The sequence below is a fragment of the Lycorma delicatula genome, chromosome 5, assembly GCF_047948215.1.
Source record: "Lycorma delicatula isolate Av1 chromosome 5, ASM4794821v1, whole genome shotgun sequence".
In the NCBI taxonomy this organism is placed as follows: domain Eukaryota; kingdom Metazoa; phylum Arthropoda; class Insecta; order Hemiptera; family Fulgoridae; genus Lycorma; species Lycorma delicatula.
Window position 1 is genome coordinate 69,520,128 of NC_134459.1, and position 25,824 is coordinate 69,545,951.

Consider the following 25,824-nt stretch of genomic DNA (forward strand, 5'->3'; position numbering starts at 1 on the left):
CAGATAGATCACAGTATCTTAAAAAGAGGTTACATAACCTAGCGGAATCAGAAACTACTACATTATCAATAGTTAAGGCAACTGTGTCGTAATAATTACTGTGGAATTTTACCCAAATACTTTCAAAGCCGGGCAATATCATTTGAAATCTTCGCAAATTTTAAACTGTTCTTCTATCTTATCCTTATTAAGCGTCGTATTCTTTCCATGATATGTAAAACATATTGTATTAACAATTAGAGTAGTCTTCTTTAATTTCTCGTGAGCTTTCTTCTTCAACCTCAGGCGACGAATAAGTTTTAAACAAAAACAAAACCTGAGTATTTATTTACTTGGCTTTTGTGTCTTCAAGGAAACATTATCCTTCAAGCTGTAAGTAATCGTTTCTTGTAATCTATTAACTGCAGCCTTCAAGTTAACAACTAGCAAGATGTTATTCCAATCGCTTTTCGATAGTTGCTTATAAAAGGATGGTTACAAAAGTCGCTTTTTGTAAAATCATACTTAGTTCTTGGCCGTGTACATACCAATTCAACATACAATCAAGAGAGTATGTTATACATTCGATGTATTTTCGTTCCGGTTGTTTTCTATCAACAATATGATCGAAATTGTTATCAACCTTGATGTTAAAACAGTTGGTCATTGTCAAGTAGAGCAATCAATGATCTGGCTTTTATACTTACGATGATCTCATCTAGTCCCATAATCCAAGAGACTGATGATGGAGGATAGTTTAATTTTGGCATAAAATTAAATTAATTAAATAAATTTTTGATAATTTAATTTTTATATTTAATATGTAATTTTATAATATATATATATATATATATATACAACTGAAGATGCGGGTTCCGCGAAAGTACTTTTATAGGAATCAAATGAAAAAATAAGGTGTAATTTTATTTTATTTTCTGTACTTGGGTGGATCACGTTGAATCGTCATATTTGTATATGATTATACATATATTATTTTTTAGCTTGATATCACTATATAAGGTTCCAAGCTTATGTGATGAAATATGGAAATGGAATTTTATAACGTGTGAAAAATGTCATGCCTCACCGGTATTCAAACCCGAGACCTCTGGATGAAAGATCATGACGCTGCCACTCCGCCACAGTTATAACATAAGAATAATAATCATTATTCTAACTATAAAAATAAACTTATCTGTAATTTGTCAAAATCAGTATATAACCAACATACATTTCCTCTTTATATCTTGGCCACAAATCATTCTTCTGGACTTCAATACTTTTCTAAGTTTTGAGGAATAAAATAAAATTATAATTAATAATTTTTATAGAAAAGAGATTTATTCTTCAAATAAATTTATTAAATGAAATATTGTCTGTTTTTCTTATTTTTTTTATTTCAATAAAATATTTGGTGACAGTACGTTGCAATCGTTGGATTGAGCAAATTAACGATTACTTATTTGAGTCATAATCATTTTTATTTTTATTTTTCTTTACTAAGTATTACGTATTACTGAAGAAAGGAATACTAAATTAAGAATTTCGTTGTACCAAATGATCTAATCGTTATTCTAACTCTTAACTTTGAAATTAGGAAGTTACTAATGTCAGTGAATCAAGATTGACAGCCACTAATTCCAGTTTTACAATATAAACATTACAAGTTCGCTTCATGTAATATATTATTTGAAGCGAATAGATATTGGCAATCAATCGTATCAGGCATCCGTAATCAAAATCCATTCATTGATTTCTTTAGTTAAGTTTTAAAACAATTGAGCTTTCGCAGCAAAAAGTACTTCAGTCAATTATATCTTCTCCACCGGGATAAGAACTCGGCTAACTGCTAGATTAAAATTAATATGAATTGTTCATATAATCTTAGTTCATGAAATTAAAGTTGTATCTTTCTTTTCTGAAATAAGTGTATCGGTTTTTATGGAATTAACTCTCTAAGTAATACATAATCATTCAGTTCATTCCTCGATATACCGACGCTATTTAATACGCAATGTTATAACTTAATATATTTATAATTTATAAAGATGATGAATACATTAGCCTACACATACGATATTATTAAAAAATAGAAACTTTAATGAAAATTAACTTTTAACAAAGTTTATAACTAATAAACAACTCAATTGTCATAAAATAACTTACAATATGAAAGTTTATAAATTGTTGTTGCAACTCCGCACTCAATTATAAACTAATCTTCTTAACAAAATTATTAATAATATCATAAGTAATCGTAAACAGTATTAAATATAACTACAAAACTTATTTCTTACATTTTATCAAATTACAGTTTGAAAATTTAAATGACTATAAACTTACAAAATTGATTTAATTAGTTTTAATTTTCTGAAAGTTAAAGCGAGTAATTATAAAAATCTATTTATAATAAATTCAGAATAGTCATGTGTGTTATTCTCCCTCTATACAAAAAAAATTAGAAATTTGAAATTTAAGAAAAAATCTGTTCAACGAAATCAGTTTGGAAACAAGAAATGGACGGAATTAACTTTAAAATAAATCTGAACATTTTATTTTTCAAGATTAAAATAAAATAGTATAAATATAAAATAAAAAATAAAATTATTTGTTTTATGATCGAGAAGGTTCATATTCTGAATTTAAATGCACTTTTAAAAATATATTTAAATTCATTATCAGAAATTATATCTAATGAAGATATATGGGAATATTGAAGATATATAGTGAAAAAGTATATTTATACAAAAAAAATCTGGTATATAAACAAAACATTTTCTTGTTTCTATCTCTGAGTTCGTAGAATTTCGTCGGTAAAAGGCGACGAAGTCAACGAACTACGTTTACAATTGTAAACATGACCTAACCTAACAGTGAAATGAAAATGGGGGGAGGAAATAATAAAAATAAGAGTAAAACATTACATTTCAGTTCAATTAGATTTATAATAAAAAAATACTTTCAAAAATACCTCGAATTTTGATAGACAACGTTTTTTTTCCATTTGATGAACCGAGGGACTCGAATATATCATTTTATTTCAATTTTTTAATGTACCTTTACGAATCGCACCGCTAGATAGCAGTACTTGATAATAATAGGTAGCGTACAAAAAACATGAAAATGTACTTGAAATAATAAAATTTAAAAGAAAATATACTACAGTTTGTTTTAATAGTAAATGTTCTTATGTAAATGAAAATACTGAAGATGAAACTATTTTTTTAATTCACATCAGTTCTTTAAAAAAAATATAAGTATTAATTCACAAGAGATTATAATAACTTTATTAAAAAGTAATAAATAAAACAGAAATAAATTCGATTGGTAAAATCGAATTTAACGATAAAAATCAAGGGTTTTACTTACAAAGTGCAATATTACATCACGGATCTTCGATTTGTAAAGGTCATTGTATTAGTTTTATTAAAAAAGGAAATTTTATTCAAATATAAATGTACAGTTCATGGATCTGAAATATTTGTTTTTCAAGATTAAAATAAAGTAATTAAAATAAGTATAAATATAAAATAGTAATAAAAAAAGAAATTTTTTTTTTATGTTCGAGAGGATTCATACTTTGAATTTAAATGCATTCTTTTAAAAATACATATTTAAATTTTTTTTTTTTCATTAATTTCATTTATTAAACAACGAATAATCTTAAGAATTATATTATTTCTGTAAATGTGATATGTATTACATATAAATGGAATCGGGCCGGTAAGAATTTAGTAACACATTTTTATTTTTGTTTGCTTATTATATGGAACGCTTAAACATTGTTTATTATCTATTATTGTACTTATTGTCTGTTACATATATTTATCATGTATTTTTTTTTTTTAATTCTAAATTAATAACAGATTTTAATAATAAGAATGTAATTTCTTACCTTTTATGATATAAGTATCGTTTTGTTATCAACAGTTTTTTTTTTTTTTTGTATTTTAAAGAATTTTTTGTTTTTTGAGCGGAAGAAATGATATGTGTGAGTCTGTTACGGTACGGTTTACAATTTCTATGTAATTATTTTGGATTTTTTTTTGTACGTTTATACCTGAAAAACGTTTGATATATCAATAATATAATAAAATTAAATTTTTACGTTTGATTTCAGTAATTCCTATTTCAATCATTTTTTGCTAAAAATAAATCAAACAACAATTTTACAACTTTAATATCAGCCCTATTTTGAAAAAAATCAGGCATACTGTGACGGTTAGACAAATTCAGTGTCCATATTGCATTCGTATCCTCTGTTGGCATACTTGAATGGTCCTAAGCAACAGTGTATTATTCCTCCGTGAAGAATCTTCAACATACAAGTTGGTTTCCGGTTGCCGCAATTCCAATCCTTCAGCGGAGTCATGGCTTTCCTCTATATGGATGCAGCGCTGTCTACCAGCCCCAACAGCTCTAGCGCTAGCGATTATCAGATCCAAGGCTCTTTTGTTCGTAAGTGTGGATTATATTCACCGCCAAAGGAACTGAAAAACCTCAAAGACAAGTTATACTTCATGTGGCATAGTCAGAAGCCTCTATCACACCACCAACCTGTGACCCTTGATGTAAAAGCCTATCCTTGTACATTTTCCGCTTGCTTGGGAACACCTGAGATCACTAGTCCTCGTACAGTTCATTAGGACTGTCTCTAAGTATATAATAATAAAAGTAAGTTTTAGTTTGCGTTTGATTTTACTAATTCGTTTTTCATAAGTTTATTGTAATTTTTTTTAAATAAATCATACGACAACAGTTTTATTTTCCTGTCGAGTTAATTTCAAATATGATTAAAATATATTATTTCAGTATAACATTTACGAAAAATATACAAATGTAATATCAGCCAAAGACTTTAATAACATTATTTCTTATTAAAAATACTAAAACGAATCAGTTCCAAGTTTTATAATAAATATATTCCTTTTTTATGACCTATCTCCAAAGACGAGTTCAAAATTAAAAAAAAAAAAAAATTGTAAAATTACCTTTATTCTGTCGTGTTAGGCAAATTAAGTAATAGTATTAGCAGTAGTAATAATAATAACAACAACAACAATAATAATAATAATTATAACACATGCTATCATTAAGTCGCAGTTAAGTGGGAACAGCAACGTGAAGAGCATCAACAGCTACACCGTGCCGCTGATGTCTACAGTTTTGGAGATCTGAGATTGACGAGAACGAAGCTTGAGAAGCTTAATCGACTTCTAGGAATGAATACAACAGGCATCGAGTGCATCATCCATGCAGTTCTACAGCTCGCTTCCATATTTTCCGTGGCAAGAGTGGAAGAGGTGTCGCGGATTTCCTTGAGGTTCATGCGAAACAACTGCGGAACCTCAGGAATTAGTTTCTAAAACGAAATGAATCCAGCGTGCTTCATCGGGTGGTGATGAGGAAAGATGAAGATCTAATCTACTCCATCTTACCGACACTGGACACTGACAATGCCCCCCCCCCCCTGAACGAGGTTCCCGGGGTGAGGCAGAAGTTGAATGTATGCGCGCTAGTGAGCTTCCCGGAAGATTTGCCACCTCCGTGCTGGATGAAGGGATTGACTTTGCTGCCTTCTTTGCATGGCTGAAGGACGCCAAATTCTTCGCTGAAACTGAGGGATTTACATTTGTAATTTAGGATTCGGTAATCCACGTTCAATTATCGGAAGCATGTATTCAAGGACCCTACCGTGCTCGTAGATAACTGCCGATTGTGTGGGAGTGACGAGTGAGTCCTTGGAACACGTGATTATGGCTGCCAGATCCTGGCCTCAAAATAATACACGTCCCGCCACAATAACGTGGCTCATATTTTTCATCAAAGGCTAGCCCTGGACCTGGGACTTTTTAATGTGTCCATCTCTTACTACAGGTATGTTCTCTATCCGTGTTAGAGAACGACCCCTGTAAGATTTATTACGGTTGTACGGTCTTCACGGATAAGCTAGGGGATCACAATCGTCCAGATACAGTTGGGACTAAAAAACAGGAAAACATCCTGGACCATCGACGTGACGGTACTACTGGCCTTTATCATCCAGAAGAAAATACTGAGAAACTGGCAAAGTATAGGGATTTGGCGGATCAAGTTAGGGAGGTCTGGACCCAGGAATAGGTTATAATAGTACCCGTCATCATCGGCGCAGTAGGAGAGATTCCACACTCGCTTCACAGGTCGCTCAAAACCATTAGCGTTCAACTTCGCCTCTTCCTACTAATGCAGTAAACCGTGATTTTGGAAACGTGCGCATTAATTAGGACGTATATAACCTTCGAACGTGGTAAATAATGACCCTGGGACTCTGATATGTACTATAATGTGATTGCCACATATGATATGATGATTGCCTGTCTGATATGTAATTTTCTCAGTTAACCTATACGTTGTCTCTTTGAGGCTAACGTGTCTATTACCCGTTAAAAATGAGCATGTTTTAATAATAATTAATATATAGCTAATGCGATAATTATTTAAAAACGTATTCATATTATGCGTGTGCATGCACGCACGTGTGAAGCTTCTCCATTTATTTATACATCGATTTTTAAGGACATGTATAAATATAGTTACAAAGAATTTAAAATTAATTTTGTTAATTTTTTTTTGTTTAATCTCCGTCGAACACTTTCAATAAGATCTCTCTACTATCATCAAAACAGTTGTTAATGTACTTCAATTAAAATTATTACTTAAAATATTAAAATTGTAGCGAGATATGTTTGCAATCTAAGTCCCTGGCGTTTAATAAAATGTATTTTTTATGTTAATTAATAAATTTCAATTTAAAAAATAATAAAATAGAATACATTAGTAACATTAAAAGATAGAAAAAATCATTTTTCAACTCCTTTAAAGTACAATATACATCGCAAGCAAATTTTATAAAAATCATTTAATTAAATATAAAATTACATTTAAAACTAATAATAAATAAATTTGATAAAATAATTAACAGCAAACTGAAAGCTAATGTTTATAATAAATAATATAATACCAAATAAATTGGAATGAAGAGATTTAAATTGTATAACTTTCAACACAATAATGATGAAAAGGAATTTTAAAAAAATTCTTCGGCAGTTCTGCTCAAGAGAACTGATTTTTCTTTATTTTATTTAGTATAATATTTTTTTTAGTTTTTTTGCGCAAGAAATGTAAAAAGCATAATGAGAAATTTTTTATTTATTTAATATTAATAGATAGTTTCTGTTTATAAGAAAATTAGATTATTATAACCGTAATTTGATGAAATAATTAAAAAAAACGAGTAGACCTTACACAGAATCATCAAGGTTAAACTAACTCATCACTGTGTCTCGCCGCATAATTGCGTATGAAAAATACACCAGTACAAAGTCAATAGACTCGCTAATTGAGTTTCTTTTGTCCGTTGTCGACCTTAAATTGATCGTACTCATCCAATATAATCAAATTTTCACACGCAAAACTTGAGATACACTACTTATGTATATCTAGATTTCAATGAAATTGATGTAGTAGTTTGAAGATTTTCATGCCACAAAATTTTATACCTGAATGGTATTTTCGTAATCCTCATACTTCAAAACGGAAAGGATTTTCATTATCACTCTTCAATCCCATCATGCGATCGAAAAATATACCTCAAATGGAGGTTATGTTGTCTGTTTTTTACCTTAAATTGAGCTTAACTCAAAAACTATTCAACCAGTTTTTACATTCACAACTTCAGATACACTAACACAGAATATTTAATTTTCAGTGAAACTGATCAAGGAGTATTTTCGAGCCATATATATATATGGAAATTACGTTTTAAGTGAATAGTATTTTCGTACTAAACATAGCTCAAAACATAAAGAAAAAAGTTAATTTCACCCCCCAATCCTACTGTGTGACCGAAAGTAATACCATATTTTTCTTCAAAAAGTATCTAAAAAAAGATATATTAAGGATCATTTTTAAGGATATAAGTAAATAAACAAAACTTTAATTATGTTGATCACATAAAGGAAAATAAACTCATATTTTGAAGTATAGAAAACGCTCAAATGCTAGAAATTAATAGCAACGAATTTATATCCCTTCTGAGGAAATACAAATAAAATACAGCTGTGAAAATTTAATTATTGAATAAGTTAAATTGGGAGTTGATTGGATTATATAAATATTACAATTTAATTTAAATTATTCATATTATTGCACCAGAAACAATAGTCTCATTATCTTCCACCAGATGATAAAAGCAGAATAACTCATTTTATATCAATGTATAGAATTGTAAACATATCTCTCTATAGTGTTCGTGTTTCAAATTATATTTTTATTAAAATATATATCAAACTTCATTAATTTTATGTACATACAAACATATATTCTTGTACACACTTAGTTTCAATCTACATACTTAGTTTGCAAATGTGCATTTATTTTATGTGATATATCATAGAAATAAATGTTTTAAATTTAAAAAAGTGTATGTAAAAATTACTATCATTACTATTAACGTTATCATCAGATAGAGAAAATAAATATAAAACTTATAAAAAAAAAATTAAGCATTTACGTACATCTATCTTTGTATATGCATACCCGTCACGGCTTCGCCTGCGATAAATGGTTTCTTGCATTTCCCATCATGGTTATTTTTTTACTTTTTTATTTTTTAGTCAAATAACCGGAGTCAAGGACAGCAAGTTGCGTTGCATATTCAGAAACAGTGGCTGTTTTGATTCAACCGCCACGCCATACACCGACGCACCTCTTAAAAAATCGAAATTAAAAAAAAAACCTGAAAGTGGATTTTAAATATTCCCCTGAAGTGTATATCCAAGCCACAGTCTGTTAAATATCCGGAAATGGGGAATATTTGCAAGTATTCTTCAAATTTTTGTAACTTTCTTAATCCCTTTCAAGGTTGAATTTCGAAAAATCTAGAATTTTTTTAGGTATTTACATGTAAATTATACTCATCAAAAATCAAGTTGATATTTTCATTTCTTAAAAAAAAAAAGAAGAATAGTCGGGTTTGATAAACGATTCAAAAACTATTTTAACACTAAAATTAGAATTTCAAAAAATGTAGAAATTATTTTCAGATATTCATATGAAGATTACATGCACCAACAGTCAAGTTGATATCTTCATTTTTTAGCGAGAAATTAAAATAAAAATGTAAATTTAATTTTTACTACATTTTAATCCTTTAAATTTGGAATTTCAAAACAAAATCGTTTCTCAATACGCACTTATACAGTAAGAAGAAGATATATACAAATTTTTATTAATTTATCTTAGTTTCTCTTTTATAGTTTTTTGCTGGGCATTAATTATGAATCACTCACCACATGTTGTTATATATATATATATATATATATATATATATATATAAAAGATGTATGTAAATATTAATATTTTATACGGTTGAAAAAGTAATATTTGAAGTAAGATGATAAACCATTTTTTTGTTTTATTTGACTTTGAAAACGATTGAATAGTGAATTATGTAACCCAATTATAGTTTTCTTGAATGGTATACATGTTGATTAAAATCAATACATTTGAAGGTGTAATAACGGATGATATAAGTATATCCGAACAACTTAAGTTTAACAAGAAACCATAACGTAATTTTAGAACTGAACATCTACCAGAAACAACTACCATAACCATCGTCTGCAACAACAGTTACAAAAACAACAACAACAAACAGCACGACTGTAAATGGTGATTCGTGCGGTGGTTATGAATAATGCGCTATTTAAATGATAATGTCAATGGTTAGGTGGATTTGCATGAGATAGTTAAACGTGGCTGTGGATCGAAGAGCGGTGTTGCCAAGCGACGGATGGTAACCATGACAACTCGCCTCGAGAGCGTTGGGACGCTACGTTTTCGACGCTCTCTTGCCGGACGAGCCAAAACAAACCTTACCAATTCCTTTTCTTTCCTTTACTTTACTTCATTTTCCTCTTCTTTTTCTTCTTCTTTTTTTCCTTTACAATTCCATTCCTTTCACTGATCGTAAAACTGTCTCGTCACAGAAACGTCGTCGTAGTCAGGTCTTCTTCACACGTTGATGCACGCATACTTACCACTCTTCTATAAATGGTATTTTCTTTTCTTCAATAACACCTACCTTCTCTATTTTTGCATTGTCAGGATAAACGATAAATAAATAAATTTATATAATATACTAACTTCACTTGGATGCACATTTATCTTCTGTTTTATTTTTTTTTACAGATTTTATAAACAATTTTTCCTATTACAGTATTGTAATTATATCACATAAACTAACAAGATTTTTATTTACTGTGCAGTTATTTATTTCTTATTATTATTTTATTTGTTTCTTTTAATATAATAAAGTTCAATTCTTATAAATATAAAAGGAAAGTAGTATCAATGTTTACAAAATGCGATATAAACTGATGGAGGTCTTTGGAGCAGTAAAATAAAAAATAAAGGTTTCGTAATTTTCCACAATGAAACAATAACAGTATTATTGTCGTTTCGGTATAATTAGTCTAATAATGCTGAGACCTTACAGCATTTGTGGGTATTTGTTTTAATTATGGTAATAATACTTCAGTATAAAATAAGAAAATAGTTTTCAATAAAAAAATAAAATAAAATATATGTGTAAAAAGAAAATAACCGGTAATATAAATTTAAAAATGTAAATTGGGCTTGATTATTAAAACAAAAATCTGTATCAAAAAAATATCAGTCGCTTGCAAATAGTTTTCTTAATAGCTAAAAATCTTACTTTTTGTTTATTTGCTTTGTTAATTATTTAGTTGGTCTTGTACACTAAGGAATCATTGAGAATTAGTAGGTGTTGAATTCTTTATCACATCTTAAGATCATTATACTATTTTTTATTTTTAAGTGTTTAGTGCATACTTATGAAGATCTTATTTATTCATGGAACCAAAAAAAACAGAAATAAAAATAACATTGTAAAAAAAAATTAATAAAATTAAAAAAAAAAAATGTTTTTTTTATTTAAATTAATTATGATAGTTGGAAATCGATATGAAATTCAAAAACTATAAATAACGTATTAAACTTTAATTAGATTCTGACTTTCAGATATATATGTTTTTGTACTTTTTTTCTCAGGGTTGTGTTTTTTAAGCTAATTTAAAACTTTTTAGATTTTATTTTTAGTGCATTCTTGAATTCTTTTTTATTAAAAATAATAACAAATTGATACCCAGTATAAAAAAATAAAAGACTGTTAATACATTAATATTTTCTTGATGAATTAATTCACTAAAAGCTTAACAGAAAAGCTTGTACGTAGGAATACGGAAATGGAATTTGGTAGCGTGTGAAAAATTCCATGCCTGACCGGTATTCGAATACGGGCCCCCGTGTAGAAGGCAGACGAAGGCAGATTCCTTCACGAAGTGATTATTACATTAATGTCAATGTATGAAACAAAGATTTTGTATGGAAAATACTTCCAGGAACATAAAGTGCTACATTTTGTTAAAATTAAAATAAATAATGTTAGTTGACCTAGCCATTTAATTTGTAGCAGCGTTACAAACTATTATTTATTGCGTATTTTAAGTATTACTTTATATTTTAAAGGTTGTTATTATTTTTAGTGTTTGGACCGTTAATTTCAACATTAATTTTTTAAAGTATTTATAGGTTGTAGATCTGATGGTATACGAAATAAAATGTTAGTACTACGGGATGTTTTACTTCGTTTTGTTATTAAAGCGATTTTTTCGTTTATACAAATTAAATTTCTTATAACACAAAAACGAAAGCATTTATTAAGAAATAGTTTTCGCCATCGCTTTTATCGTAAAGCTTTACTTTGAAATCATCTATCACATGTCTTATTCACCTTATTTAAATAAAAAAGTTTGATTTAATATGGGGATCCAAGATGCCAGGCAAAAATTTCAAACGATTCATAAAGTATTAATTTGTAACTACGTAGATTCGCACTTTTTTTTACTCGTACTTATATCCCTCCGTTTAGAAATGTGAAGTCCATTCTATATTTTAATATCATCCTTCATATATATATTTATGTATAGCTGTGTGTGTGTGTGTGTGTCAATTTGATTTTTGGTGTGTATAATTTTCATGTAAGTATCTAAAAATCAATTTCTCAATTCGACCATGAAAGGGATGAAGAAAGGTAAAAAAATTTTGAATAATAATTGCAAATTTTTTACTCATTTCCGACTATATTAAACGAGATATTCACACACTTATTGGGCTTGAAAATAATCTACAAATAAATATCTAAAAACCATTTACGGGTCTTTTTGAATTTTGATATTGTAAGGGGGTAAACAAAATATTTTTTTTTACATTTCTACCATACTGACCCCGTTAGGGAAGATACCCGCCTTACAACGATCCCGTTTGCCACACCATTTCCTCCCTTCTTAGCCCTGATGGGCTTTACTGGAGGTCGTCTGATTGGCTTTACCGGAGGGTCTTTTAGACCCTCTAAACTTATAACATAACACAGTACCACTATTGAATCGGTCTTTATTAGATTTGATAACATTTTGATGATAATTTATGTTTGTAATTCTGATTATGCATTTCTTAAGCGAAGCCGCTATGGGAAATCTAAAAACGAATTAGTGGGTTCTTTATTAACCAAACTGTTGCTCTCAAGAAATTACAATACACTGATAGTTTTTATAAATTGAGCAGTCTTTAATTTTATTTACTACTATTATTCTCACAAGCATGAATTTAATGAACACAGGAGGTCCTGATTAAACGGAATGGTTGAGTTAAGCGGGCCCTGATCGACTTAACATCCCCTAATCGCGATGGGAAATGCCAAAAACCTTATAATGCAGCGAAGCCGCAACAGGGATTCTAGTATACATGTGTGTATATAGTAAGTATATTTTAATGAAATAATTGTAGGTAACAAAGCGATGAAACAGTAAATTTGCATCAAAATAACCACAACTGGTCAGTTTTATCTGATTATGCTCTATTGTTATGAAATTTAATAATTAGGCAAAAAAGAGATTTTCCATATCAAAACATTAACCAAAATTCTAACAAAATACATAATCTTTCTAAAGTAAACATGATCTTACAAATTTTTTAAAGTATATTTTTCTTTAAAAAAAACTGTAAAATTTAAAACAACTAAGTTTTAATGTTCACAAAAAAAATTAAATGAACATGCACGAATCAAATATAATATTTATAACTTATATGTACATTGTACGGGGAAATAAAGTATTTAATAAAAAAAAAATCCTGTGTATGCACTTACCGTCTATTTAAAAATTTGTAAAATTTTATCACTTCAGGTAGGCCTTTAGCTAATTTGAAAAATCTGAAACAGAATTTTCCAAATTCTTTTATTGCTCCTTTAACTTGTTGTCCAGCTGTTTCCTTTATTTCTCCTCATGAATCTTCCATGTTAGACAACGATTCACGGGAAGACCGCACACTTTCAGGAGAGTTAACCACACACTCTCTGCATGCGCGATGTAAATTCCATTCAGGTGGATCCTTGGGCAGTTACCTCTCCTCATAGTGAATGTGTTATGGACTATCAATAAATTGAAATTTTATTTTTTGTTTAACCATTAAGTTTTACTTCCTCGTACGAAGTAAAGAAAGTATTGTGATCGTGAAAAAATCCGATTTTCAGATTTCAACGGATATATCCATTTTGACCAACCCTGAATCCATTCTGACTAGCTTCGGCGTGACGTTTGTACGTACGTATGTATGTATGTACGTATCTTTCATAACTCTAAAACGGTTAGCCATAGAATATTGAAATTTTGGATTTAGGACTGTTCTAACAGTCCATTAACATCTAATTGTGTACTTAACCTTTTGATTGCAATCGACTGGACCAAAAGTGTCCAAAAAGTTGTTATCACATGTCCCTCCAAAACCATTATCTTCAGCATTTTCTGTACAATATTAAAAATATCGCCAGTAATGCATTACTACATAAAGGATTATTAGTAGTAGCTCTTACGAAATATCAAAAACCTAATGTTGTTTTATTCGTTTTGGCCATAAATATAAAAATATTATCAACAGTATTTGTCTGACTGATTTCCTGACTACAAATGTGATTTAATAAAAAAAATTATTATTTTAGGTTTGTTAATTTCTAATCTAGGTTAATTTAGCTTTACTTAATCAAATGGGGTTTTTTTTATAAAATACACTGTCTTCATTTTAATACAAGAACAAAGAAAAAGATTATAACTTCTTCAGTGATTGATAATATTATTAAAAAATGATTTAAAACATGTTATTACAACGTTTTACATGTCAAATATCGTAGCTCTAAAGATTTATAAAAAGTCAATTTTTACAGAGATTTCAGAAAAGGTAATGTTTGGTATATCCAAAAGCGTTACATTAATTGCAGTATAAAATTTTGTTGAAAAATATTCTGATATATATTTTATTATATTAACATTACTTGAGTTGAGTAATGTAATACGTTTATTTTACAATAATTTTAGTGTACTTATTTACTTTTATTTAGGTATAAATCCTAAAACATAAATAATATAACATAATAAAAAGTTATCACACAGTTATACACACACACACACACACACATATATATATATATATATATATATATATATATATATATATATATACTATATATATAGTGAAATATAAATGTTTGATAAAGTACAATAAAAGTTAATTTCTAGTTAAAAGAGATATTCGTAGTACAGAGGTACAGTTGTTTGTAGCTGTGACTTTTCGTCTCTTTGTCTCGTTGAACAAGGTTCTCCATTCGGTTACGAGCTGTATTCAGCGTTTGAACCTTTTTGCTTTGTTATATACAATATGTCTCATGTCAGAATATATATATATATATATAGTATGTGTTTGTTTGTGTGGGTGTGAAAATAAACATCACGTAATTATTTTCTAATCTCAAGTTGTTAGTATTTCAGCTTTTATCTGTTAATATTTCATTATCTAATAAGTAATGATAAAAATACCTTTTTTCATTGAAACTTTAGCATAGGTTTTTTTTTTGTTAACATGTTTTAGAATGGTACAATTATAATAAATTCCTCTTCTGTTGTGTCAAAATCTAAAAGAGTAACCTTTTAAGACAAATATATAAATATGACTTGAATTCACCCTAATTCATTAATAGAGATATATTCATTAATAGAGAGACCATTACCTCAAAAAGCTTCACTTAACGGTAAAATTGAAATTCCCTTTTATTTAAAAAAAAAAATGTATAAATTATTTTTAAAAAAAAGAAGAATATTTTCAACACAAACTACATGGTTCTTCAAAAATCCTAAGAATGAAGCCTTTTCTTCGGCTACATTTTTATTATTTAATTTTTATTATAAATGCAATAAAAATATTACCATGTTAACAGACTATTGGTAATACGATCATAGTTATTATTTAAAACTAAATTTTTACGTTAGCCTACAATAACTATAGAATTTGGTTTACTTTGCTCAACTGCATGCACGTCTGCGGATTCTGTAATGACTAATTCAGGCTGACATGTTGTGTGAAAGCACTGCTAATTAGACCGCGACAACAAATACTGACGATAATGAAGTGTGAATGGATTATTATCCACCGACCTGTAGATATATAATGAATTATTTACGGAAATGAAGTTGTAATTCTAAAGTGATTAAACTAGATATTTTCTATCTGGAAATAAACTTTAAAATAACCTTGTTAATCTATATTTATTGTAGTTACAATTTAAAAGTTTGTTATTATTCTTCATTTTTTATTATATGCGTTAGATATTAAAGTAGAAAAAAAATATATGTGTTTAAACGCGACTCTTGTGTTTGCCTATATGTCTAACTTGTGTTCGTTATCCTCATCGTTGCGAGAATAATACTGGTTCATAACAATTAAAGCCTGAAAAACTCTCTTTCCTAAAAATATCCCATGGTTCTTGACGTAGAACCTCTGATACGCTCCTTCTCCACACGAAGCTCTTATTGTTCAGGTATTTCCGACGCACAGATGGTTTTTTTTTTGTTTGTTTGCAGGAGTTATCTGACTTATACGCTTTTTTTTTTCTTAGGTAGCATTTCTATATAGTTGAAGGAGTACGGAATCAAAAGTTCCAAGACAAAATTTTCAAAATTAATAATCTACAAATGCCCTTTTTCCAACATAATTATTTCCAATTATAATTGGAGAATTTGAATCTCAGAACCTTTGACTTCGAAAATCAGCTGTTGAATAACTGATTTGCGACGACGTGTTAACAACTAGACCATCCCGGTGGGCTCTAATTGATCTAGAGGCTGCAATGTATTGAATATCATCTTTTTGTTACTGCAATTTTGCTGATATTCATTATGAATTATTTTAATTTAGTAATATGAATTCTTTTGTTTTGTTGTTTATGAATTGTTTTTAAGTTTTGTGATTCTAACTTTGTTCCTTACGTATGACCATCCTGACCCCGTAGGGGAAGACACCCTCCATGTGACAGTTTTGGTCGCCACGCCACCACCCCCTTCGTACATGCCCTTATGGGCATGTACGAAGGGGGGCTGGCTTAGTGTTAATTTGTTATATGTCTTATTTTTTCTCATGTATGACTTGTGATAAATTTTTATAACTGCTTGTTCTGTTTTGTAAACCATTTAAATTCTATTGTTCTCAATACCTATGTTACGTTATGTTACCATTTAACTTTTATTTTTGTTCTTAATAGTTAATTTTTTAATTGTTTGTTCTTTGTTAAGCTTAGTTATATTTTTATTCGCTATACTGTTTATTGTACTATTTTGTTTTTAAACATTTATATTGTCTTGGACGGTATCACTGGATGCCTCCCTTTCACGTCAATATTACACTGTACAATTTACTTATAGTTTCATTGTTCATAAAACTAACTGTAAATAAAGCAATACACAAAAAAAGAATTAAAAATGTTTATTATTATAGGTTTTATATACAGAAACTAATACTTTATTTATTCTTTTTTATTTATTTTTTTGTAATCTATTCAGTTATATTAAATGAAATTTAACATAATTTAAAAAATACTTTTAAGAGAAATTTTATTACCGTTGAAGAAGAATTATAGGAATCTTATAAGCGTACTAAAGATATATTTCAAAATTTGACTTAAATACTGGTTAAGTAACATTCAAATTCAGAAAGAATGTTTAATTGAATAATTTGACACTTATTACATCAAAGAGTGTCTTTTTACTCACCTTTAGAAAATTAATAAAAATAGTATGTTTTGAAAAAAAAATCAAAGACTACTCAATTGCTAGTCTATATAAAAAAACTTTTAACACTATTTTTAAATCTTAATGACAGTATTTATCTATGTTAGGAATCCATGTAATAAAAATTGTTAAAAACTTTAGTAATATTTGGTCCAAATGACAGTAAATTATTTTTTTTATTTCAGTCTTCTAAAACGTAATGCAGACAAGACATTTAAGGTTTAAATACATATTAACGGTTTTGAAAGTAAGGTTAATCATAAAAATTGTCTGTAAGATGGGAGTGGTGGTGACGATGTCTTAAAATATAAATCTTTGGTTTATGTACCGGGAGGAGTTATAAAATATGTAATTATACACTTTAAATTAACTATGAATTATGACATTTTTTTTTATACAAGTATGCACTGTCTGTTGTCGTACATGTTGAAATTAGTCACGAAATCTTTATTATTATTGCATATATTCTTTATATGAGTATATTTCCTTTCATAATTTCTTATTATTCGTTTTAACGTTTATTTAATGTATGAATTTAATTATTTTTTTTTTTAATTTGGAAAAGCGTGTTTAGTTAGATAGAGATATTTGAAGAATTATGCGATAAACAAAAAACTATTTTTTTACTGGAAAGTTAAAAACATTTAAAACAGAGGATTTCGATAAAAAAAAAGATTTATAAGACGTATATTTTTAGTTTTACTGAATTAAATTTTTTCTATTGTATTAAGGGAAAATGTATGTAATGAATTGTAAACTGGCAAAAGAGGAACTTAACTTTATTTTTTTTTTATATTTATAGGTATCGACTACTAAGGTTTAAGAATGTGCCCTCGTCACATTCTTAAAGGAAATTGATTAGTATCAACATGAGGATCGTCATATGTAAGGTTGTAAAGGACCCTTACATTTTATTTAAAACACTTTTGGGGTGTAAAGGGGCCCCAAAATTAAAATTTGAGATAAAATTCTCAAAGAAGATAAAAGTAAAACTATAAAAACAATACCATACCATTCCATTTATTTTCTTATACCCGTCTCGTTTAGTTGTTAATTTTAGCACCCTCAGGGCGACAATAACCGCCGTGAAGCAGTATATTAGTCGCGCCAGGATGCCGTGGCAGTTGACTCCTTATAAACAGGCTACAGGCATCCATTACGCTTACCCATAGCCTCGCGCCCTCAGTCCACCTTTGAGGGTTTCCCATGCCATCATCGGACACACCCCGACTAACTGCTCTTGAATGCAGACGAGCCAGGGTGGCCTAGGCAAGAGGTGGCCTAGGCAAGAGGGCTACCTCCCATCACTTATGTGCCACGCTTCGAGACTCCCATATATAAATAAATGAAACTACCTCTTAGAGACTCTTTATCACAGCTTTAAATTTTTCACTTTTACAGACTTCTAAGAAGTCCACTGGCGTGTAAAAATGCAACTATCTTTTCTTCATTTCCATTATCCAGATCAGCAGTAATATCATTTCTAAGACGGCACCTCTTTCTGAGGTCCTCATATATGGTACACTCTTCTATTAGATGCTTGACTGTCAGTGTTTTATTACAAACACCGCACATTGGTCTCTCTTCGCCGGTTAACAAATATAAATTTGTTAATCGCGTGTGACCGATTCTAAGTCTGGTCACCGCTACTTGTTCACGGCGAGTCATCTTAAAGTCGCTTTTCCATTTATATGGAAACTCTATATGGAACTATTCTCTAAACTTTATATGAAAACTATTAAACTCAGTTTTAACTGAGTTTAATTTTGTATTCAAACTCCTCCATTCAGTATTCCACTTGTTTTTAACTACGTTAGTTAGACAGTTTTTAACATCTGCCACTCTTACAGGAAATGCATTCAAATCATCGCAGATGTTGCCTTTCTGGCAGCTTCGTCTGCGCTCTCATTACCTGTAATCGATTCAAATTCATTATACATATTACTTCATAAATATATTTTTTTTAAATGTATATTTTTACACAAAAACAAATTACTCACAAAACATATTTATATTATTACTTATATGCCTAATTTACATTAACTCATAAATAGCAACTTAAATAATTTGGGTTCATTATTAATTCAGGTATCCTTATAAACACGTTAAGAAAAAAAAATTATTTATAGATCTTTAAAAAAATTAATTTACTAATAAATAATATACTTTCTTTAAATAAACAAAATATTTGCACAATATTAAAATTACCATTAAAAAAAATTATTTCTTTGAAGTAATTTTTGCGGGAAACCTTACTGCCACGATGTATACAATACAGTACGGAATAAATTATTTAGTCTAAAAATTTAAATATACGTTGGGCTCTTAGAATAGGAGAGCATAAATAAAAACGAGTATAAAATTGAAAAAAGATCTTAAATGTAACAATTACAATTATGTTGAATGACGTTTATGTATTCTCTCACTCGCGCTCTCTCTCTCTCTCTCTCTCTCTCTCTCTATATATATATATATATATATATATATATATATATGTGTGTGTAACACGGACGTGTATTTCTCGGAAGGTAGTTCACTGTTATAGATAGAATGTTAACTACAGTGAAACTAATATGCAACTTAAACTATTAGACTACTTTTGCAGGCTTCACTATCTCTTTCTTCATATAATTCTCTGTCTTTCTCAAGCCCTTTCTCAGCTACAGTACTCCGATTCTCTTGACTCGAAAAACAATACAAAGCCTTCAAATGCCTTTACAGTACAAAGTTCTGTTGTTAACAACTGTTTATTGCCCGTAGTTAATACAGTATTACCCTTGTTTGTCCCTTTTCAGTTACATGTATCCATCTTACCGGATAAAAGCAACTTCGAAAAGGTCTTATAGTCATATAATATAGCAGCACTAAAATTACATAGCTTAACTCTTTTGTACTTTGTGTTTAAACCGTTGGATCTCTGTAATGTTTCATTTATTAATAATTAGTTCAAATAATATAAAATTATTTTCTTAAGACATACACACGCGCACACGCACGCGCGCACACACACATATATATTTTTATATATAAATAAATTATACATTATTTATCCTACCCTACTAAAGAGCATTTGTATGTGTGTGTGCCCGTTCTCCTTAGTTTAGTACCGGCATGTACCGATCACTAGTAGAAAATCCAGATTCGTTAGTACAAGTCTCGTGGTGGTCAGGTATTATATATCGATATATATGCGAAATATATATTAATAATATATATTTTTATTTATGTGATTATTTTTCTTTATAAAATAATGAACTATAACCAGTATAACCAGTATGAAGTATAACCAGTATAAAGTATCGGAATGTTCCTATCACTATCGGAAAATCCCGATTCGTTAGTATCGATTTCTTTAGTTAAATTACTAATTTAACTTTCGTTATATCAATTTTCATCATTCAAAAAAAATATTTTTACACTAGAGGTAATCAATTTTGGACAACTAATAATCGCATTCCGAGACGCCGCCCGCTAGGGCAACCCGCCCGGACGGTCTACAGACTACGGTCTGCAGAAGGATGCCGTAGGCACGCCCTCTGCAGCTAGTATAAAATAACTAATATTAATAAATTTTAACTAATATAATATTCTTATATATTAGTTAAATTTGATCTTCTCACAAGTTTAATAATAGATTAGTTGAACTTAAATTACTATCTTCGTATTTTTAAATGTGTTTATTTTCTAGTGTTTAGTTTGCCGTTATTAATAACCGCCCAGGAATTCATTCAATGATGATTTCATTGTATGATTTGAGGTGACGCAAAATTACAAAATTATAGATTAGTTTCTTCTGCTAAATTATAAATTCGTTACAGTTTAATTTTTGTATTCCCGGATGTTATTCTATATAATTAAATTCCGAATATCGATCAAAAAATAAGTCTTAATGTTCAGTATATTTTATCGACTTTTGTCAACACTTGAATTGAAAATAATATTATTTATAAAATTCTTAAGATGTAAGTATATACTCACGTAATTCAATTTATAATTTATGCGCATAAATTTATTTGGCTCTTTATAATTTAGAAATTTAATGAGGTTATTTAATTATTAATGAGAATTAAAAAAAAAAAAATAAAGGAGTGGGGTAAGGAGATATAAAGATATGTTTTACCTAGAAGGAGGTTAGATTTTATTAAAATTAACAAATTTATAAAATTCATTTAGCGTAAGCTAAGCCGCGACGGGAAATGCTAGTTAACCTTTAAGAACTGAAATTATTTTTTTCGTTCTCTTAAAAGGAAGCATTTATCACAAATTCAAAGGGAAATTATGAGGTATTTTTAAAATTACGTGTAGAATTATTTGAGCTTGTGCGAAAGAAATTTTTAAGGTTCTTCTGTTTCGGAAAATTAACTTCAGTTCTACAGAATTTAACTTGTCAATTAAAGGATTTTTTTTTTTTTGAATGGTAAGAAGTAGACGAGATGTAGCTTCTTTAATATTACTTTATATATTTAATAAATTATTAATCACTTGGTAGAGCTACGTGAACTACTTTGTCGTTTTGTACGATCAAACAAAACCAGGATAAATAAGTTGTTTTTTGTTCCAAGAACTAATTCATTATTCTATGTCTTCTTTAGTTCGTACTTTATCACTTGTAAGTAGGTTAAATCGTACCATTAATTTTTTTTTTTTTTTTTTTAGTAATATTTTATCTTATTATATAAAATTATGAAAAATTGTTGAGCGACTCATCAGTCGCTCAACAATTATTGTAATGGATAAAAATAGCAACACCATATGTGTAGTTTTAACTTTATTTTAATTTTTTTTTAGTAGAATAATAGTGTGTACATTAAAGATTATTTTACAGTAATGTGTTATCCGTGACTGTAAATAAATCGTGATTATTTTTTCATATAATCTATAATATAGTGATTTGACGTATTTTAATTGGATTTTTTTATATTAAACAGAATACCGTGATCTAGTATTGAATTTATGCAATTGCTTTCTTTAGTGAATTAACTAATAATCACTAGAAAACTGGTTTTATTGTTAGCATGATTAAGTATGAATCCCGTTAAGGGTCTTAGATTTTTTTTAATTACAAGTTTCCATTTCATCTTCAACACAAAAGTTATTATAAAATATGATGAAAGTTGGAAAAAATCTAAAAAAAAGCCCAACAAAATTATAGAATACGTAAAAAAAAATTTTTTTCCTTAAAAATTAAAATAAATATATTTGGTTTTAAAAGTTAAAATAATTTTAGCAACATCAAAGAGAATTAATTCAAGTTAGGTACGTTCTTAAACAAATAATTTTAATTAGTAAGCTTTTATCATAAATAAGTTTTACTAGAATTTTCATCGTTATAGGTAATAAATTTTCTTTAGTTATAAATAGTTTGAAATAATTTATGATGTTTAGAATTTTGAAATACCGCTTATTATTGAGTTACTGGGTTTTTTAAGGTATGTTTTTGCGAACCAGAAGCATTGAAGTGCGTTTTTTTTTTTTTAATTGTAACCGCATTCAGTGTTATCGGAATAAATATTTACACAAGTAGAATTCATATAGCCTTAAATTCTTTACGATATGGATCTCTTCGTAAATAAATAATTAAATTTTGTTTTATTGAAGTTGTGTCTAGATCTGAGGTTCTCAAACATTTTTTTACGTACCGCACATTCTAATAAGAGATCAATCATTAGCGTACAATGAAATTATAAATATGTAATATGTCACTAGGATAGCGATAAAGTTTTATATTAGACAAGTAAAACAATAAAAAAAATTACAAAATTTTACTTTCCCGTTTAGGTAGCGCTACAGCAGGGCTACTCTAGAAGGGAAAGTATTGTAATCGGTCCAACTTGGGCATATACGATTTCACCGGATCTTGACGTTTTGGCACCTAAGGGACCAAAAAAAAATCCAAAACACTGGACGGAAATTTTTCGGATGTTAATGTTTGTATGTACGTACGTGTGTTCGATATCTGTCTCTAAATCACCTTATATCTCCAGAAATACTTAACTGATATTGACCAAACTAGGTCAGATTACTTCTATTATGGGGCATAGATGCCATTAAATTTTCAACCTAAAAGGTCAAGAGGGTGAGGCTGTAGAGTAAGGTTACCCTCAGTATCTCGAGATTTCGCTTAATTAAGGTCATATTTTTCTTAGGCACATTTGTTAACAATTAAAAAATAACAATATTTGCAAAAAAACGTTTTTGTGAAATTGCATGAATAATATTTAAAATGTAAAAACGTAACATGGTCTAGCTGGGTCTCGAACTCGATGGCCCGGTTTTCGGTATCTGCTGTGTTAAGCCTCGCGGTTACACCAGTCTGCCAACCGCACAAGCGAAATTTGTTATATGTAAGTTTTGAAATTATATTAGTTTATTTAGTGCTGATCGTAGCCGCTAGTACCGCCACAACTCCGCGAATTAAATACGGTATGCGCGCGCGCTTTAATTTGAATTATTGATTTAAATACAGAAAAAATATTATATTTAAGTAAAATGATAAATATTTTAAATTAAGTTTTACGTGTATATGTGTGTAAGCCGTGCATCAGAAACAACCCGCGGTTTCCCGGAAAGCGACTTTAGCCGCGTGACGGGAAAGTCTTTGTGTTGTCAGCTTTTTTTGATAGTATCTATTTATTTTATAAAAAAATAAATAGTCGTGCATTTATTTTGTATCGATTTATAATATTAATATATGTATGTATTTTGTAGTAGTGCATGTATTTTGATCATGTATCACAAAAGTTTTTATCTATTAAAGAACTTTTAATCATTTTTTCAAAAAATAATTTGTTTACAAAAACGTTTTACATTATACGTTTATTTACATTACTGATTATAATATTGTTCAAGACTAAAACTTCAGTGAGAATGGTAGTACTGCGTTCTTGAAACAAGTGAAGAGATATTTGGTTAGTTGATGTTAATTTTAAGTGCAAATACTGTAAATAGTTTTTTTTATACTTATTTTTAATGTAGATGATAATGAATCTGATTTTTTTATAATTAAAGAGTAAAATTATTTAAAGATGCGTATAGAAATTATGAATAGTCGAAATAAAAGGCTTGATTTGTTTCATATTTAACTGTAAATGATATAATTTTCGCTTTTAAAAGTGTTATCAGTTAATAGCATTAATCTTTTTAATATATTTAAAAAATTATGTGTTTTTACGTTTTTAATAGTTCGTTTTTAGCTTAATTCTTTTTTATTAGTATATTTTAAATGAATTCTTAAAAAAAAGTGAAATGAAATGAATATTAATTTTTTTAAGGTACCAAAATTTAATATATAATTGGATTAATAGAAGTAAAAATATTTTGTTACATTTGTCATAAAAAAGTAATATTTTTTTAGATTAAAAAATATTACATTAATGTATTCACATACCCGTAGAATGGTTTATATTAAAGGATAATTATTTAATTTGGACATTATTTAAAGTATTAAGTATATAACGTAGTTTGATATCAGTCTAATAGTGACTGTTTATTGCGTTGTGCTGAATGCGACGTTACAATAATAACGTTTCCATATGATCAAAGAGTATAGCCCTAATTGGAACTGTTCTGTAATATAGGCGTATCCCCTTAGGGTTACTCCGGTTCTGTTGTTTTATTAATATTATAATAATTATTATTACTATTATTATTGTTATTACTTTGAGGAATATTCTTGTCAGAATGATTATGTGTAGTACCTGTGCGATACCTTCTGTAATGAATTATAAAAATTTAAATACAATACAATATAGTACAATATACAGTACAATATATTTTTATAAAATATTTAAAAAAATTATTCTAAATAGTTTATTTACCTGCATTTTACGTAAAGTTATCTGAAAAATATTAAAAGGAATTGCGCTTTAAATATTAAAAAATGAAGTTTGTAACTGAAATTTTACAATAGCTCTTTATAAGATAAAACTAATTAATTATAATAGATATTTTACATTCTATCTTTTTTTTAATTTTTTTGTTTCTGGTTTGTTTTATTACCATTTACACTATAACGACGAATGTGATTAAAATTCTGGGTGTGCTAAGTTACTACTTAATAAATCATGAAAGAAATCAGAATTAACTGTACGAGGTCTGTTCAAAAAGTAACCGAATCTTTTTAATTACGCGCCAACGGAGGTATTTAGTGGCGTACGGTTGGCACAATTGTATTCCGCATAACCTCCTCTGTAACAACATGTTCTTTTGATATCTCGTTTAGTTTTTGTGTTATTGTTGTTTAAGTACATGTTTAAGTGTTAGTAGCGATTTTTTGATGATTGAACTTTTGCCTCAGTGTCGTAGCCGTAAACCCGCGTTTCGTTTCCCGTTATGTTCCCTTGCATGAATGTCTCATCGTCATTGGTTTGTTCAAGGAGATGCCGGCAATTGTCCACTCTATGTTTTTTCTGCTGTTCGATCATCAAACGAGGAAACGAGGGCAACTCGATTCATGTTCAATTTTTCAGTCAAAATGTCATAACATGATCCAATCGAGATGCTAACCCTTTCTGCTAGTTCTCTGACAGTCAATCGGAGATTTGAACGCTCCAGATCATTGATTTTCTGAACTTGTGTTCATCAGTTGAAGTCGAAAGCCTTTTTGGTCGAGGGT